Source organism: Numida meleagris, chromosome 4 (genome assembly GCF_002078875.1).
Source record: "Numida meleagris isolate 19003 breed g44 Domestic line chromosome 4, NumMel1.0, whole genome shotgun sequence".
NCBI classification, from domain to species: domain Eukaryota; kingdom Metazoa; phylum Chordata; class Aves; order Galliformes; family Numididae; genus Numida; species Numida meleagris.
Genome location: NC_034412.1, coordinates 40368804 through 40388061, shown reverse-complemented (window position 1 = coordinate 40388061; position 19258 = coordinate 40368804). Strand labels below are relative to the sequence as shown.

The 19258-nt window shown below is 43.7% G+C and overlaps 1 protein-coding gene across 1 annotated transcript in view; it reads left to right on the top strand.

Annotated features, from left to right (window-relative positions):
• GPRIN3 (GPRIN family member 3) overlaps nt 2936-19258 on the top strand; it is a 68606-nt gene continuing 52283 nt past the window's right edge. Inside the window, exon 1 of the mRNA XM_021395250.1 lies at nt 2936-2959. The gene's annotated coding sequence lies outside the window, so the exon portion shown is untranslated. The remainder of the gene's footprint in view (nt 2960-19258) is intronic.

The window sequence follows — 19258 nt, the reverse complement described above, 5'->3', positions numbered from 1 at the left end:
GCCCTTATCTCCATCTGGGCTTCTAGGTGCAAACAAACGATTAGCAGGAATAATAATCTAAAAAGAGAACAGGCAAATACAAGGCACATGGCAACAGTCCTTGCAGGGAGCAGCACGCAAGTATTGTTGCAGGGAGAACGTAAGGTGGGAATTTCTGGGCTTGGATGGTGAATGTAAAAGGTGTAGGAGTTGTTAATCAGTACCAAAAATAGTTCATTTTTTGAGTCACACAACAAATAGAAAGTGCAAATCATCAGACAGGCCTAACTACAGGATGCTACAGGTAGCTCAGCTTTGAAAGCTATGACCAACAGCAACCAAAGTCTGGGCAAGAATTACTGGATTTTACTAGAGGGAAAACAGGACAATTTGTATAAATTACTGTTAAACTGGGCTCTTGTATGTTTCTAAAAAGTATCTATTTGGCCATACTGCTCTTAAATACTGCTTGCAGAGAAGCAGTAAATACAGTGGTAAGCAGAGAAGTGCACAATGCAGACCACTAAGTGAAGCAGAGGGCCATACAGAATGGTATCCCCAGTCTAATCTTGCCTCCATTATTAATTTGTCTGCCTAGCCCTCATCTAAAGGTAGAAATTCCACAGTTAATTACTTTTTATGAAACTTCCTTCTTGAAAAACAACAAGCTGAGAATAGGAGTGGTTCCCCCAGTGTCCTCTCCAGCCCAGAAAAATGAGACCAATATCCAAGAGCTGTATGTGGCTGTGCAGGGAGCTGCGGCAGACCTGGGGAAATCCCTGCTTGTGTGCACCGCTGCAAGAGAGGACCTGCAAGCTAAGCTCTCAGTATCAAAGCAGAAATATTTCTCATTCTCCTTTAGAGTCGCTGAAGTCATTTACTGTACGTTTCATCTTCAAAGTGTGAGCTAATTTATATATGTGTGTGTATACATATATTATTCTTGTCTTCTTATTTGACTTCCAAGTTCAGTGTTGCTGCTTCTTACCAAGCACAGCGTGAACCTGCTTCTCTAGTCTGCTATAGTGAATAAGCATGGCTGAATTTGGCTTGAGGAAAGCAGGAATAGCTATAGTCAGAGGAGATTTATAAGCTTTTTCAGGGCTGAATCCAGCTGAACGTGCATAGACTATCTGCACTTTGATTCTGAAATGATTGTGGTTGCAGTATTTGCCTAGTCTAATCCTTTATACCTTAAAACATCCTTTGCTTTGCTCTGGAAGCCTCAGATACTATGGGATTAGAATAAAATGTGAAGAGCTTTGGTGCTTAAGCACTGTTTCTAAAGTCATCACACATACCTTGAAATAATTATTTCTGTTCTGCAAAGGTTGAGATCAGGAACTGCACAGGGAGAGAGGAACAGGGTTTGTATTGCTTATTGCCAAAAACAAGCATTAATTCTGAGTACATTGTGGAAGTCCCAGCAGGAAAGGAAATGCAGCAAGAGAACATTTCCTCCTTGCTTGCTGTATGTCCCCACATACTCAGGACAGGGATTAAAAAGACAGAAGGAGAGTGACTTCTCTAGGTTTTACTGAGCAAGTTAGTGATGGTCAGAAACACATTTGAGAGCCCTTGGGCACAGAGGGTCCATCTGATCCTCCAGTGCAAGCTGGTGAGACCTTGATCTCCCCTGCTGGACAGCCAGGAGAAAAGAAACTTAACTGCATTTATTTCTACTCTGAAAGATTATCTTCCAAGTTGAAAGTGTAGCATGGAATATCCATCTAGATTTGCTATGAACTTGCTAACCAAACAGTGAAGGACCAGAAAAGAAGAGCAGTCTGTGCAGCTGCCTCTCCCTGATGCAGTGACATATAGAACAAAAACTCCAGTAAGCCAACAATGAAGCAAGGGTAGAGCTAGTTTTTTCTTCCTTACACAACAAACCACATATATAATCTCTTAAAAGTTTTGCCAATGTCTTACTTGAGAATTACTGACAAAGTTCCTTTGAACTATTCAGTTCAGGTTTGTTCACATTATAATTTTCTGTAACAGGAATACTTGAGACTTGTTAAATATAAATGTGTTGATTGGCACTCCATCGATGCAGACCAGTACAGCTCCACTGAGGTTTCAGGATTTCATGTCAGGAAATGGATGTGCTGGAAGGGGCTGCCCGGGGAGGTGGTGCAGTCACTGTCCTTGGTGGTGTTCAAGAAATGTTTAGATGTTACACTGAGAGATGTGGTTTAGTGGGAAATATGTGATAGGTGGATGCTTGGACTAGATGATCTTGGAGGTCTTTTCCAACCTGTATGATTCTATGGAAGAAGGCCCAGTAGGATGGGGCAGAATTGAGAAGGCTTCTGTAATGTTGAAAGGAGTTGTGAAGTACTGGGAGCACAAGCTTACTCTGGTGATGTAAAGGAAAGCTGAGGTCCTCATGGCATCGTGACAAATCCAGCTACAAACGTTTTTTTGGTGGTGTTTCCTGAGAACTCTTCTCCTGCTTAATTGTAGTTCATCGCCCAAATTCTACAGCTCTGCTGAAGCTCCTTCTTGAGGCAGGGTGGGCTGTTTTGTCCAAAGCTTTGCCTTGCCTGTTGGATGCCAAAGGCTGTGTGATGTCTGCTCTGGGTGTTCATCCAGGAATGGAGCATGCCCTACTGGAGGACAAGCCTCACAGGAGAGCTGGAGCATTAAAATGTGAGTGGTGTCTGATTCCTCTTATTCTGCAGCTTGTTAGGGAGGTGTTTTACTTCACAAACAAGGAAATGTAAGGTCAGAATTCCATAGTAAGCTGCTATCCACTGGGTTCCTTCGCTAACACAGACATATTCTTTTAATGAGAAAACAGCTTTCATGAAACCACTAAGTGGCATTGCTGTCCTGTGCCCTGAGAGAGAGCTACAGGATTGTTCCTACAGAGCTATAAGCCAGGCAGCTCCTTGAATTTACTGCAAGTATGCAACGTGACCAAGTGTGTCCAGCTTTCAGGGCCAAATGAACCTGCAGTAGTTTTGCTCATCTGGTAAGTTTCAATTCTTTCTGCTGCTGCTTCTCTCTTGTTTATAGGATCAGATCACAAACTGCTTCAACTCTCTCCTTCCTACAATGCTCTCCTTGCCTACGAGGACAGAAGACCTGTGCTTTTTAACTTCAACTGAGGACAGATTCTGATGCTAGATTTTCTTGGGTTTATTTCAAACCCCTGCTGGCAACTACGCCACTGCACCCCAATGAATAAGAACCTCCTCTTGCCTCTTACAAGAGTCCTGGGGACTGGTCCTGATTAAGCAGTTAACACTTAGAACAATTAAACCTCCTTGCCCCCAGCAAAGTTCCCACCAGGCTCTCTGCATCCTCAGCTATTCTGTATACAGTTAAAACCACAGTAATCTAGAGGAAGGATCTAATCCTTACAGTAAACAGGCCAGATTAAACTCAGACTGATACAGCACACTGGAGATTTACAGAAGGCTGAGCAAATTGAGATATACACCAAAGGGGTGTATTTCCCTTGGTACATTTCCCTTGACAACACAGTGCTCATCACAAGATAATGAATATACAAACTACTTGTGACAGGCATGGAAAGTTGTGGGTCCAGATTGCACCAGCTGTACTCAAGCAGTGTTTCCCCCAAAGTCACCTTGGCTGCCTTGCGAGGCAGCGAGTGGGTATAAATACAAATGAGCAAAACTGTTCTTCACCAAGGCCACTGCTGTTTTTTAATGTGTGAAATATTATAGATCATTTCCAGAACACCATGCTCAAAGCCCACTGGGGATCTTAACACAAGAGTATTTTTAGATGTAATATTTTTCACTGCACAATAGATCTGGAATCAAAAGCCGGCAGAGATCATTAGCTTGTGATTGCACTGACTTCTTTACAAGTGGCAGCTTGCTAAGGTAGAGAGACTGTTTATATGTGAACTGAGATCATCATGCTGATTGCTTCCAGCTTACACTGTTTACTTATTTCACACTAAATGTACTATACAGGTACAAAGGAAAATCTGAAGAAATGCATGCTAGGCAGGAAAAGAGCGACTGTCTAGTCTGAGCAGATGCACTCTGAAGATTTCTAAGTTTTACTTCACACAGTCCTCCCTTTGGGTCAAAATCACATTTCCACTTATGCTTACAGATTGTAACCACAAATGGAGTGGCACATATTCCTGTATGGTCTATTACTGCTCAGTTTTACAGATCTGCAACTGCTATAGCTTTTTTCCCCACAGACAGCAATAGGGAGAGCGTTGGAAATTAGAGAGTATATAAGGGCTGTGTTTCAGGCACCACCATCTTGTAATGGAAACCTAGGTTAAAAGGAATGATTCAGGTGCTCAGCTTGTCTGTGCTGTGTGGCTGCTGAAGTCCTTGCTCTTTGATCTTCTTCCTCAAGATAGGTAAAAAAAAAATTGGGAAGGTCCCCGCAGCAGGGCTTCCAGCAAAACTGCGTCAGCAACAGCAGGGATGTTTTCGGGGAAAAGCATGTGTGTTTGCTAAGCTTAACAATGTCATCCTGCTGTTGTGTGTGCCCCTGCTCTCTGTGCGTGATCCCTAGTAATTCTGAGAACTGTGGAACAGTGCAATGCTGCTTGCACGTGTTGTTTTGCAGCTGTAATTGCCCAGGTAGTATGTACAAAGTCAGGCTGCGGCTCTGGAGAGCTCAGCCTGCCACCTCTCTGGGTTATTAAAGAGAATCAGGACTTAAAAACAGCACTTCTGTCAGGAGGCTTTGCACCTGTTATTGCCATAAGTAACAGCTCATGTCACATGGGCAGGCCAGCATAGCTGCAGCAGCCATGCCCTGGGCTGAATCAGCCCATGTCAGGCTCTGGTGAGAGAACAGATGGCTTTCAAGCCTCATTTGTCCCAACTAGCTAGTCTTCAGCCATGCACAGCTCAGCTCATGCAGCCCAGGCTTAGTGGCTTTATTCGCAAGGGAGCAAAGCAGTGACACTGTGGTGTGTCCTTTCTGTCCCCCATACTGTAAGCCTAACCCTCTATGCGGCAGGGTTAGGTCATTAATGGAAATGTGATGCAAATGCAGCAGGGGAAGGAAAACAAGATGGACACGTGTGTTGCTTTGGATTAACTTTGGCTGGAAAGGGCTCAGACTGATGCGAAGTTCGCTAGGAGGGTTATTATACTTTAGCACAGAGGTTGGGATGAGGAACACTTATTTTGTGTGTTGCCTCTTTCTTGCCTGGACTTTAGCATCGCTGTTATAAAAATGATGAATAAAAATAATTCATTCATAATGCACATTTACAGTTTAAATCCTATGCTAATCCTAGCAGTACAGTCTATTGTACATGATAGGAAAGGGGGAAGGAAAAACAACACTGGCTCCAAACAAACAAGATTCTTCTCTGGAAAGGTAATTAACTGTTGGTCTCCATGGAGCCTTTATCACAAAATCAATAGTAGTCAGTTCTGATTTCCCTTCTTCTTCTTTCCTTTGTGCTGCTTTCACTGTTTATAAAAATGTTTGTGCGTCTGGCTGTGGGACTGTCACTGGAAAAATGAGGCTAAGGGGATTGTGGCAACTGATGTGCATGAAGTCATGTAAGTTTGCTTTGTCCAGCCATTTTTGGCAAATCCTATTTCAGGATTTTACCCCGTCCTCGCTTTCCTGTTCCTAATTCAAAATAGGAGTTGCATCTCCCTTGTGCCATTACAGAAATCATATCAGAATTGACTTTCCATTATTATTTTTTTAACCTCAACAATACAATGTAAGACTCCAAGACAGATGCCCTAAATACAAGATTTAGTGATAAAATCAGGAGCAAAGTAGAGGATGGGGATATTTCTATAGCTGTGCTCTGGAATCATCTGGAAAGGATACAGATGCCTGGAGGGGATTCAGAGAAGGATCACAAATAACGAGACCTGGTAATCATGTAGTTAAATGCACACACTAAATAAAAAAGGGTAAGAGCACATGGACATATACTGAAATCAGGAAATTCTTGCAAGGGAGAATTTGAACAGGACACTTGACAGAGTCACTGTCAAATGGATATTTAAACAAGGTCAGATGGCGTTCTGGAAGTTTTACCATGGATAACACAAACGCTGCTGGGCCTGATGTGGAAACTGCTTGATAAATTTCTGTCTGATGCTATGGAGGATTATAAACTAGACGCACACGTTGCATCCTCCTGATCTATTCACATAAACATTTTACGCTGGGGGTTTCCCAGCAAGGTTAGTATAACTTATATCTCTCTTTTCACAAGTCTTCTGTGAGGACTTTCTCAGATTGGTTGTACTAACTCCACAGAGAACTCAGAAATTAAGTCTGATTTCCCATTCCCTTTAGGATAAGTTAACCTCTCATTATCTTTCTCTCTACATTCTTCTTGGCTTCTTCAGTCCTCTTTTATCATCACCAACAGAGCTGTAATAATAAGGAACCTGAAGTGGCGTATGTCCCCTTATCTGTTGGCTACGTCCCAAAGGAGCAGAGCTGCCTGGGAACGCAGGCTTTACAGGGTTCCTAGGTGCTGCCTAGCCATCTCATGGCAACTGCCTGGGCCTTCAGTCAGTTTCCTTCTCTCCTTCTTCAAGTGGGCAGATTGGGGATGCTTACTGTAGGATGTGCAGCCTACATACCATAAAGCCCTCCTTTCCTTCCTGTCCTCCCTTCAACCTTTAGTTTCACCTTTATTAAACTTGCTAGGCTATAAATGGGAGAAGAGAGCTCAGTGCAAACCCTGTTGCTATTACCAACATTATTGACAGGGAACAAACTGTTGTCAATAACGAAGCAAAAGTGTATGAGGATGACATTATTTCCTTATGTCCAGTATGCAATGCTATGGATTTTTTCCTATGGATTCTGTATTGGTTTTTTCCCTTACAGTTTGTAACAAAATGGGGAAATGAGATTAAAAATTCAAAGCTGAATGTAAACAGACCATTTAGGTTCTACTTTGTTTAGTAGTGCTTCATGTTTACTTTACTGATATAACCTTTCTAGACATTGGCCACTTCTGGTGTGATAAATAAATATTGTCTTTAAAATAGGAGTCTTACATCACTGCATACGTAACAGATCTGAAAACACAGACATTCAATAATCACTATCTAGAAATAGCCGTTTATAGGTACTGAGCTGCAGGTCAAGCCACAAGTTGTTTTGGGGTTTTTTGTTTGTTTTTTTGCTAGCATCAGCTAACAGTTTTAAAAGAATGTGAACAGAATGGCAGCAAAGAAAGGCAAAACATAATTTTTATCCATGTCTTCCTTTCAAGATTTTGCAAGGGCACCTTTAAAAGTAACCCTGTCTTTGGCTGTGTAAAGGGGCTAGCGTGCAAAAAGGCTTGGGCCGATCAAGTCACAAACCAGATTTATGCCAGAGGAGACTGTATTGCATCTTACATATGGCCTTGTCACCTTAGGCAGCTCTAGTATTTCTGTGCTATTAATGTTGATGTGTACTCTCCAGAGCTGCTGTTATTGCAGCTCTAATGGGGCAGATATTATTATTTGATTCTTATTCAGGAAATGAATTTATACTGTGACGTCCATGCAGTGTTGCCTGAATAGATGTGAAGTTGTAGGTTTGCTAGAGCCTGACTGAAATAGCATTAAAATGAATGAGCATGCTTTGACTTGCAAGGGCATCCATTTTGGTGGTGTTTTAGGTAGTGCTTAGCAAGGAGGAATATGGCATAGGATGCATCTTCAGCTGCTGTGAACTCTGCAGATAAAGAGTCAATAAGGCTAAACCAGCGTATGCCAACAAGCTCTTCGGTTTGTGTGAAGATGCAGGAAGAAAAAGCTTCACATGGAAAGAACCTGTAAAGAGCACAGAGGGAGTGAACTGGAACCATGAGAAGGCAGTAATTTCATCAGTGTATCATTGTGAAATAGAAAACAACATTTCCAGCTGATTGCTTTTAAGCGCTTGCATGATGACTTTTGAAAAAATAGGAAACTTGTTTGGAGTCCTGTGGTAGTACTATTACACCCACCACAAATATTATGGGAAATAATTGAGTGAGTATTTTAAAACTAATAACTTAAACTTTCTTTTACCTCTAAGGTACTTCTAACTCCATGCTGAGCTAGCAACTTGTACCAAATTCAGATGGTATCAGTGTTTGATGTTCTGTTATTCCCATTAGAGAAAAGTCAAGTCTGTCAGTATGATTACTGTATCTCTTAAGTAGGAATGCTGAGGAGGAAGCCTAGCCTACATATCACTCAAGAAGATATTCTTGTTGGCAGTGATAACCTAACACTAACTCTGTAGGCAAAATTACATCTTCCGACAAGGCCAAATTAATCATTTATTTAGCATGATAGGTTAGGTTCCTGACCACCAGTCATATATAAAAGTGCATAAACAAAGCAGCCTAATGCTTCATTTACAGCTCGTTTCATTAGGAGATCAGTGTAAGGTGAGGTCAGAGCAGGTTGCAGCAGGGAGAGCCACACAGGTGAGCTGGCATGATAGCAGCTTCCTCTCTTGCCCATGCAAACCACATGGGCACAGTCTGGTTCTGATAATGGTTGCTGGCACACTAATCTAAACACAACACAAAGACTTCTTTAGCTTCCCCACTGTCATGCATGAGAACTATGGGATGGTGAGGAGATAGAGGAAACCAAGACAGATGGCTCCTCAGACCTTCCTTCATCCAAAAGGCTTCATGTCCTTGCATTTCTCTGGAAATCTGCATTTCCATTCCCAAGCAGGGAATAAGGAGGACCCAGGACTACTACACCTTATTCTCCTGTGGCTGAATCCCAACGAGAATTGCTACTTGGGTAAAGTCAAAGGGCAAAGCCCTGTCTTTTATCTCCTAGAAAAAGAGATGCATGCAGAGCTTCCTGCATCACCAGCCTGTCATCCTCCCGCCTTGCACCTTCCCACTCATTTTCCTATAGCCTTTCCTCTGCTTTCTCAGCTTTGTATAAACACTTCAAAGCCTGTTTCAGCTTCACAGGCCAAGTGTGTAGCTCTGCCAGGGCTGGCTGGAGTTATCAGCAGAAAGTCCTGAATGCGCACCAGATGGCTGAGACACGAGTAGCTCGAAGCACTGGGGGAGGCAGAGCACTGACAGCCCAACACAGCTATGAGGAAATGTTTTTTGCTCCACAACACACTTGTCTCACCATTTGCAGAGTCACTGACAAACTGTAGTTTGTCCACATTGCTTGGAAAAAGTGGACTGTGACATTCTGGAGTCATTTGCTCTCCACACCACATGAAGTATGAAAAGCGAGCCACTGTAAAATGTGGTGAGAAGTAGGCATTCTGTAGTATTGGGCTGAGTGCACGCTGTATAATGTACAGACAGATGATCGAGATGAGATGGTTGCAGGCAACAGCTAGCTGTGCTCCTGGCTGCAAGATGCACGGTGTGTGACTTGGCACTGCTCAGCTGGGCTGCTCCATGCAGCTTGCCCAGGACAACCTGGCTATCTCCTTCCCTGTTACTGCAGTAGCCCAGGGCCAAGCTTGTTGCTCACCAGAAAGGTGAAGAATTGGCAATATCAAAGCCTCGCTTTACAAGATACCTGGTAGATAGGCTGTGCTACAAAGCAGGTTTATAAGCAAATACCACATCATGGGGAAAAAAAGATTTTCTGTCCCATAGCAGAGCCTACCACTCTGACAATGTGCGTATCCGGATTTAATTTATACTTCCAAGTAACTGTCATTTATAGCAATTTGCCTGTATTTTTTATTGATTGCACAGCCCTAATGTGGATCGAGCATAGAGCATCTCAAATAAGCAGGCTCTCTTCCCCAAGACAAATTCTCCAAAGTCACTGAGGTCTCCATAATTCAAATAGATATGCCAGGAGAGCTAGAGATGTGTTCAGCTCAAGATGTACAGTGCTGTGCCAATACATTCTCTCTCCATCTTGGTGCTGGTAAACAAGCTGATGAAACACTTTAGGATGAGCATTAATCAAAACTTCAGGGAACCTGGGGCCAAGTACGGAGCTGGATACGTGCTCTGCATGTTGGACCCTTTCTGCCAATCTTGGCATTGCTCCATATAGCCATATTGTGGTATTACAGATTATCATTACAAAAAATGATGTCAGACTAGTGCAGCCAGGAAGAAAACAATTCCCCCCAAATAGACTGTGCAATTCTTAACAGATGAGCAGTGTATTAACACTACATTGCATTGTCAAGCATATAAGTGCATTATTTAATGTTAAGACTCACCTGTTCAGCATTGAATTTTTTCATCATTCTGACCCCTTCTTCTACCAGGATTTCTCAGCATGCAAAACCTAACCATGCTAAGGTATTAATTTCCAGATGGGTACTGTTGGCCCCTGGAAGCAGCCTGGGAGGCTCAGGGTGCTGACTGAACAACCTGACACCTTGCATGGAAAAATCTCTTCCCTGAAAGAGTGGTCAGGTGTTGGAACAGGCTTCCCGGGGAAAGTGGTGGAGTCTCCATCCCTGGAAGGGTTCAAGAAATGTGTAGATGTGGCACTGAGGGACATGGTTTAGCAGGCATGGTGGTGATGGGTTGACTGCTGGAGTAGATGATCTTAGAGGTCTTTTCCAACCTTAATGATTCTATGAAGAGAAACAGGTGTACTTCTGCCTGGTGGAGAGGCCAGTAAAAACCCAAGGCTTAGAGATTCCCAGAAAATGTAGAAGCAGACCCTCAAGCCTCCCCCATCCACTCACCCTTAGATGAAAGGAAGTCTCGTTAGTAGTAACACCCTTGTGTTTTCTTTCTGTTCTCTAGATGTTTTTCAGAAACTCTATAAACCTTTTGGGCAAGTGGTGATCTGCCTGCATATCTAACTAGTAGAAGGGATATTTGGCTATCTCAAAATCATTTGCCTTTTTTTCCACTTCTCAGTGTTTTTCTAAATGATCAGGAGGGGACTGAATCGCATCTTGCAAACACAGAACAGGTGGAGTAAATAGTACATGTTCAAACTATAGGCTGGAATACCTTTACATTTGTATATACAGCTGAAAACTCAACAGTAATCCCTAGGCCATAGATTCAGGGAAGAAAAGAAACACTGCCATCAAATACAGTGTTTTCTGGGAACCATTTATCCAAATTCATTTTTAAAACATTTTTTAAAACAGAAACAGCTTAACAATGAGAAATAGAGTATATGGAGAGCTTGTACTTTTAAACTGGTAATTACTGTTATTTTTCTCTATGCGTTTATTACATGTTTGAAAGAACCTATTTTTTTTCCCCTTAACTTGTTGCTTATTAACGTTGAGGTAAGAAATAGAAACAAATAAATTCCTTCCTATTTTTGTTAGCTACATGAAATGTGTTGTTAATTGCTTCTGTAATGACTTCAGAACTAAGGATGATAGTATCAGTGGAAGGAAGGAAATTAGATAACTGCTGAATAAATTATTGTAATGCTTGTGGTAGGGAAAAGAGCTTATCCCATAATAAAAATACCCAAAATAAGCTGAGAAGCTTGCTTTGGACACTGGTTGTTCACAGCATGTGAGCTCAGGTCCTGTGCACATCATCCTGCTGCAGCTTGTTTTGAAGATGCATACAGAGGCATAGCGTCCTCCTGGTCTGCCTGGGGGCAGTGGGATGCCTCTGCAACTGAGATGCAAAAGGGAAAGAAGATGGCAGGACTACACATGCAGTGAGGGTAAACTGCAGCAATTACAGCTATGTTTCCCTAGATAGAGTCATAAGACCATCATCACTATGGTTGGAAAATACCTCCAAGATCATCTAGTCCAACCATCCACCTACCACCAATATTTCCTCACTAAACCATGCCCCTTAGTCCAACATCTAAACGTTTCTTGAACACTTCCAGGGCTGGTGATTCAACCACCTCCCTGGGCAGCCTGTTCCAGCATCTGATCACTCTTTCAGAGGAGAAATTTTTCCTTATATCCAATCTGAACATCCCTGGCACAGCTTGAGGCCATTCCCTCTAGTCCTATCACTAGTTGTGTGGGAGAAGAGGCTGGCCCCCACCTCGCCGCAACCTTCTTTCAGGTAGTGGTAGAGAGTAGTGGTACAGAACAATAAGTCCCCGTTTCCCCCTCTCCCCCCTCCCGCCTCGAGCCTCCTCTTCTCCAGACTAAGCAATCCCACTTCCCTCAGCTGCTCCTCATGAGGCCTGTGTTCCAGACTCTTCAACAGCTTTGGTGCTCTTCTCTGGACGTGCTCCAGGGCTATGATGTCTTTCTTGTAGTGAGGGGCCCAAAACTGAACACAGCACTTGAGGTGTGGCCTCACCAAGCTGAGTACAGAGGAATGACTGCTTCCCTGCTCCTGCTGGTAACACTATTTCTGATACAAGCCAAGATGCCATTGGCTTTCTTGGCCACGTAGGCACACTGCTGGCTCATGTTCAGCTGAGTGTCAACCAACAACCCCAGCTTTGTTTCTCCTACAGTCTCCAGCCACTCTGCCCCAAGCCTGTAGCATTGCCTAGCATTACTGTGGCCGAAGTGCAGGACCCGGCACTTGTTCTTGTTGAACCTCATTGCATTGGCTTCAGGCCAGTGATCCAGCCAGGCCAGATCCCTCTGTAGGGCCTTCCTACCCCCAGACAGATCAAAACTTCCTCCAAACTTGATGTTATCTGCAAGCTTACTGAGGGTGTATTCAATCCCCTCATCCGGGTCATCAATGAAGATATTAAACAGGACAGGCCCCTATACTGACCCCTGCTGAATGGCACTCATGAATGGTTGAATAGTTTGATATTCTCAGGCACTACAGGTAGCTGCACCCTGGCTTCACACTGCAGTTTGAAATATGCAGGGTTATTGCGTAATAACTGCTCAAGATGATGAGAGAGGGTCTGAGCTAGTTAGGGGTTTTCACTGCCAAAAGCAATAAGAACAAGATGGCCCTAGATGCTGCTGCTCAGCTGTAGTCACGCTTGTGGTGGAAGCTGTTATTTTGCTGTTTGGGCCCCTGCCCAAAAACATAAGCATGCAATTAATGTTTAAAGAAAAATGGCATCAAACCAAGCCCTTCTTCTCTGAGAAGCTTTAGAACTGAAACGTTTTCCTCCTCCTGTTCTTGCAGACCTTGGTGCAAAGCCAGAATAATAACAGGCAGCTGGTGTGGAGCCAAAATTTAAGCCTTATATCTGACATGGCTATTATAAAACTGATATACCCTTGTTTGTATCCTTATACCTAAAAATGGGGAGAAGGCTGGCAAGTATTAGCTCATGGCATGTAAAGGCAGGAGCCCTGCTTCCAGAGATTGCATGTGTGATGTGTATGTTTATTTAGCACCCACTGCCTTATTGATCTTTAGTATCATGTTTTGATTTATTGCTTGTCAGTGCCAGCGTTATGGATTTACTGCAGGTGAATGCTACTGAATGTTATGTATTTCAGCAGTGATTCATTTTCATGTTCAAGTATGAAAAAGGAACGTTGTCTACTAGCTTAAAAAAAAAATACAGAGCCAGTGAGGTGAAATCTAATATGACTGGAAACGTTATACATTTTCCTTTCTAAACTGCAATCAGGCTCGCCATTGTTGTTCCTATTTCATTTGCCCACAGTGATGAAGGACATTGCAAAACAGCTTCACATTCTTTGCCATAAAGAGGACAACATCAGCTAGAAATAAGAAGTATAATTGCCCATTTCATTTCTTTTCCTCACTCCTTTCAAAAATTGCATGACAAAACCACATCTGACCCAAGCCTGTCTGGCTGGCTCTGTTTCATCCGCACCAAAGGAGAGTGTGTGTTCTGTGGAGGCTGCAGACAGCTGGTGCAGGTGTGCAGAGAGATGTCTGCAACTCCCTGCATCACTGGCCCTGTAGGCACTGCTTGGTGCAGAGCTGCGCTGCAACTGTACCCCAGCCTGCCTTGTGCTGATGATCTGCAGCATGGAGGAGCCAGCCTAAAGGGTTCCATCAGCCTCCCTCAGTCTACATCAAGTCATTTTTTTGTGCAGTCTGGGTTGCAAGAGGCACAGGATTAGTTGGGGGGAAGGCAGAAGGATGAATGACCTAAGACGGTCTGTAGAGGTTCAGAAGGATAATCCAGGTGCCCCATGATAACCGCTTCTTTGAGGTCCTCTCTACCAAGGTTTGCTACCCAGGAAAAACTGCCATGGACGAACAGCCTAGGCATGATTTTATTCCTTTTGTTCAACTAAGTAGGCTGCTCCAAAAGTAATGCCTCCTGTTTATTTCTGTGGAAACTACAACAGCTACAAAGAGGAGAATAACAGCAAATTCTCAGCTACAAAACGCCATTTCTCAAAATAGTCACCACCATTAGCTATGCATTTTTCTCCAGCAATGAACAAGAACCTGTGTGCTGGGCTGGTACAAATCTGCACTAACAGAGGTGACCCACTGTCGCCACCGATGAAATGCACCACCCACCACCTCACTGTGTTCACATCCACTGTTTGGTCTCCATCAGTGTTCAGCAAGCATTAAAGAACGCTAATTGGTGCCATTTTTTCCACATAGAGAAATTCTTTCCATTAAAAGTTAGCTGTGAAGATTTAGGGAGTAGGAAAAGCCATAAGCACAGGGTAAAGGGAAATTGCAGCATACGTGCAGTTGAAGTTCTGAATGCTTATAGAGAAAAGCATAAAAAATTTCTCAGGTTACTAAACCATTTAAAATTGCGGTTTTAATGTTGCTCATGACAAGTGAGTGAAAGCAGACTGACAGATGAGGTACTTACAGAAGGTGATACGGATGCTTACTTCCATTCACTTTAATAGGCACTGGGAATCCCTCGGGATTTCCTTCGGCTCTCCAAATGAATCTAGTGTGTAGCGGCCATTGCTTTGGAAGATGAAGTGAATGACAAACTGGAGTGTCAGCACTGGTTAAAAGTTAAAGTGATCTTGAAGTCCTCTAATGCTTTGGCAGGAGTAACCAAGCAAATGGCCAAAGTGGGACACTTGATGGAGGCAGCAATGATGAAACAACCTCGGCTATGCAGCACAGAGTGGAGAGAGGAGAACAGCTTTAGCAGGTGGAAGTACCATGAGATGATCAGCCTGGGTAGGACAGAAAAGGAGGTTGGAGCTGCAGTGACTGCTGTTACTGTAACTTCCAACAGTTTAATTTACCCTTGCACATCTCAGCAGTACTGTAAGAAGATGTGCTCTTGCCTGCCTCCAAAGCTCAGTCTTCTCTCCCAGTGAATGCCAAGGTGGCAAGAGACACTGGGACACCAACCTTAGTAGTTGAGTGTCAATTGTATTGGGTCTGAGTTAAAATACAGTAGTAATTTTAAATAGCAGATGCGCTTACAGGGGATTTTTACCAAGCAATTAGGTAATGAAATTTAAACAAGAGCTACCTTTCTTTAAATGAGGAAGGCAAAGAGGTGGCCTCGATCATGGATGAAACAGCTGTAGTGTTTATGTGGCTATTGATACAAGCAGGTTCTGTCCAAATGTCCAGGCTATCCCTCTGCTTCTCACTGTGGCTGCTCTGCCACAACAGAACCATCTGTGTTCTATCAGTGGGAGAGTCTGACAGTTAAAAATGATGCTTCTCCAAGCGTACCCAAAGGAATTTATCCACTGCTATTAAAAAGTCACAGGGTTGCAAAATGTTTCGCTCTTCTACTACAAATTATAATTTTTAAGTAATTACAGGTCAGAATATTATGTTATCTTTTGCTGATGCTTTATAAAACCGTGACTGTCTGGAAGTCATAAAGTAGTGTATTTTTGCACTTCATGCTGCTAATTTGTAAGCCAAAGACCAAATCAGGAGGACCACATGCATTTTGTCTTGTTATGAATAGAATGTGCCGGTTAATGCTGATGAAAATTAGTGATCTTTTTGCAAAATGACAGTTCTGTTTATACAAATGAAATATGAAGAAGGCAACAAATTCTGAGTAACATTTAAGAACTGAGCTGGACAAAGAAGTGTGTTGTTTGCACAAAAAGTTTAATGAAATTGCCATTTCCTTCCTCTGCACAGCACGCATATAGCAATGAGCAATTAACTTGATATCTTTGGACTACTCCCAAATTATTTGCCTTCATTGCATACTCACAGAGGAATGAATGCTGCTGCTTCCATCTGTACTAGGCACATGTGGTCAGGTCCTACACTCATCCTATGGATAACAGGCTGGCCTTTCTAGGATCTTGAATTGCTAATATACTCTGAATATGTAACCTTCTCTTGCTCTCAGTTCCTTACAAGCGACCCGCCTCATGGTTTTAACCCACCTGCAGTTCTCTCTTGGCTGGAAAAGAGTGGGTAAACTCTCCTACAGAATGAAGCCTTCAGAACAGCTGGTCCTGAACTTCTGGTCCTGTATTTAATGGAGTCCCTCAAGGGTCAGTACTGGGACCAGTACTATTCAATATATTCATCAATTACTTGGATGAGGGAATAGAGTGCGCTGTCAGCAAGTTCGCTGATGTCACAAAACTGGGAGGAGTAGCTGACATGCCAGAAGGCTGTGCTGCCATCCAGCAAGACCTAGACAGGCTGGAGAGTTGGGCAGGGAGAAACTTAATGAAATATAACAAGGGCAAGTGTAGATTCTTGCATCTGGGCAAGAACAACCCCAGGTACCAGTATAGGTTGGGGAATGACCTGTTGGAGAGCAGCACAGGGGAAGGTGACCTGGGGTCCTACTGGACAGCAGGATGACCATGAGCCAGCGCTGTCCTTGTGGCGAAGAAGGCCGGTGGCTTCCTGGGGTGTGGTTAGTAGGTTGAGAGAGGTTCTCCTCCCCCTCTACTCTGCCCTGGTGAGACCACATCTGGAGTATTGTGTCCAGTTCTGGGCCCCTCCATTCGAGGACAGGGAACTGCTTGAGAGAGTCCAGTGCAGAGCGCAGAGCCACAAAGATGATGAACAGAGTGGAACATCTTCCTTATGAGGAAAGGCTAAGGGAGCAGGGTCTCTTCAGCTTGGAGAAGAGAAGACTGAGAGGTGACCTCATTAATGTTTATAAAAGGCTGTTTTACAAAGGGTGAGTGTCAGGAGGATGGAGCCAGTCTCTTCTCAGTGACATCTAGTGACAGCACAAGGGGCAGCGGGTGCAAGCTGGAACATAGGAGGTTCCACAAAAATATGAGGAAAAACTTCTTCACAGTATGGGTAACAGAATGCTGGAACAGGCTGCCCAGGGCGGTTGTGGGGTCTCCTTCTCTGGAGACATTCAAAACCCACCTGGATGCGTTCCTGGGTGACTGGATCTAGCTGTTCCTGTTCCAGCAGGGGGATTGGACTAGGTGATCTTTCAAGGTCCCTTACAATCCTTGACATTCCATGATTCTCTGGCTATGAGCTGCATATAGGGACTATATGACTTAGTAACCCCAAAAGATGTGTAGGAGGCTGGCAATGATTCAAGTTCTTTCTGTGCAATTACTTACCATACAAAAGGAAAAAAAACTCTGTCAGCAGATACTGCAACGCTGTCTGCTGCCCCAAGATCACAAAAAGGGTGGTTGAATGAAACAGGCAAGATAAGATACTGGCCAAGTGATACAATCAAAGGACATAAGAACCATCTTGCTCCTGATCTCTGTGGTCAGCGAAGAGCTAGCGGATGGAAAAGAAAAAAGCCTGCTTGCTCTTAAATCAGAGGAAATCCTAATTACTATTGCTATCGGGACTATCTCATGAGAAAGATGTGTCCTGCAGTAAATGAAAATGACAAGCCCCGGCACAAAAAATCTGTGTCCATGCATTGGTGTGCACTTTCAGGTAATTTAGTGTAGGTGTACTTGCACATATCTTCCTATGTAAGTGTGAGCATAGAGAGATATGTTAAGAACTGTGCCTGACCACCCTCTGCTGAAGAACCTTTTCCTAACACCCACCTGACCCTCCTCTGACACAGCTCCATGGTGTTCCCTCCAGTCCTGTCGCTGTCACCAGACAGAGCTCAGCGCTGCCCCTGGTGAGGAGCTGCAGGCCACCATTGTTCAGCCTCCTCTGCTCTGGGCTGAGCAAACCAAGGGCCCTCAACCGCTCCTCACACATCTTGTGCCCCAGACCCTTCCCCGTTTTCCTAGTCCTCCTTTGGACACTCTCAAGTAGTTTTATGTCCTTGTATTGTGATGCCTGGAACTCCACACACAGCTCAAAGTGAGGCTGCACTAGAGCAGAGTGGGACAGTCCTTTCCCTCAACCCGCATTTAGATATTGTTTGTATTTTGGTGGAGTAACTCAGCAGGACATTTTACTATCTAGCTTCCTCACCCGGATCAGTTTGTGTAGCCTGTGTCTTCATGGTTTAGCACAATCTAAAAAAATGCAGTGTACGTTACTGGAGAGATTCTCATCAAAGAAAGCAGATGCTAACTGATGACTGGTGCAAAATTTCTGAGAGAAGGCAATTTAGCTCTAAACAGTGACTTTCTTAGTGCAAGAAGGGCAGTGCCCACAAGAGCAATGGGTGCTTTGCGACAGGTGAAAATGTGAAGTGAGACATTTATCAACACCTACCTATTCAGATACCCTACTGGCAATTTTAAGTGGGCGTATCATGTATATCTAGATGTATTGCAAGTGGTGATTGTAAGGATGTTGGAGCGATATCTGCAAGCATTCCAGCTGACGGGAAAGGCAGCAGGAGGAATTTGAAGAAGTGCATTAAAGCAAGAAGGATGTCACAGCAGATAGATGTTTGACTGCACTCCACAGACTTTCCTGATCAACCTAGGAGCTGGCAGTTGGTGGGAGATGCAGTGAGGCATCACAGGCTGAATTACAGGAGCAGACCCGGGATACTGATTTCATACACAGGTAACTGGAAGAGCCTGATTTCAGCTGCATGGCTTAGAGGGTGGATTCCTCCTCCACCTCATGTCCCTCATTTTTCTAATGTGAGCCCTCGAGGCCAGGAGTTGTCTCGCACACTGGCCAGATGGGCATTAGTGTAACACAGATTATAATAACTACTCCAGTTGCACTGAGGGATGTTGATTCATGAAATCTCACCATTCTGCTTGAAGAAAGTTTGTATTTCCTTTCGACAAAAGTACCTCTTTCCATTCTGAGAACAGGACAAGGCTAATCACTGTTATTATCTTGTAAGGGAGTGATAAAACACAGTGACACACATGAGGCAGCTGTCACAGCTTCTCTCAGGCAGCCCATCAGCCCTGTCTGTTTCTTTACAACAGATGTAATGACAGTGCCGTGCTGATGTCAGACACAGGAAGTGCTGTAGGCGGGGCAGAGAACCGCGCAGTTTGTCCCGTTGCCTAAGGCGACTCTGAATTTGCACAGACCTTTGCAAGCTGCGTGAAAAGGCATTATTATCATGGCCCTTGTCTTGCTTAATTATCACTTCAGCAAGATAATTTCATCTCTTTTTTTACACGCACCCTCCCC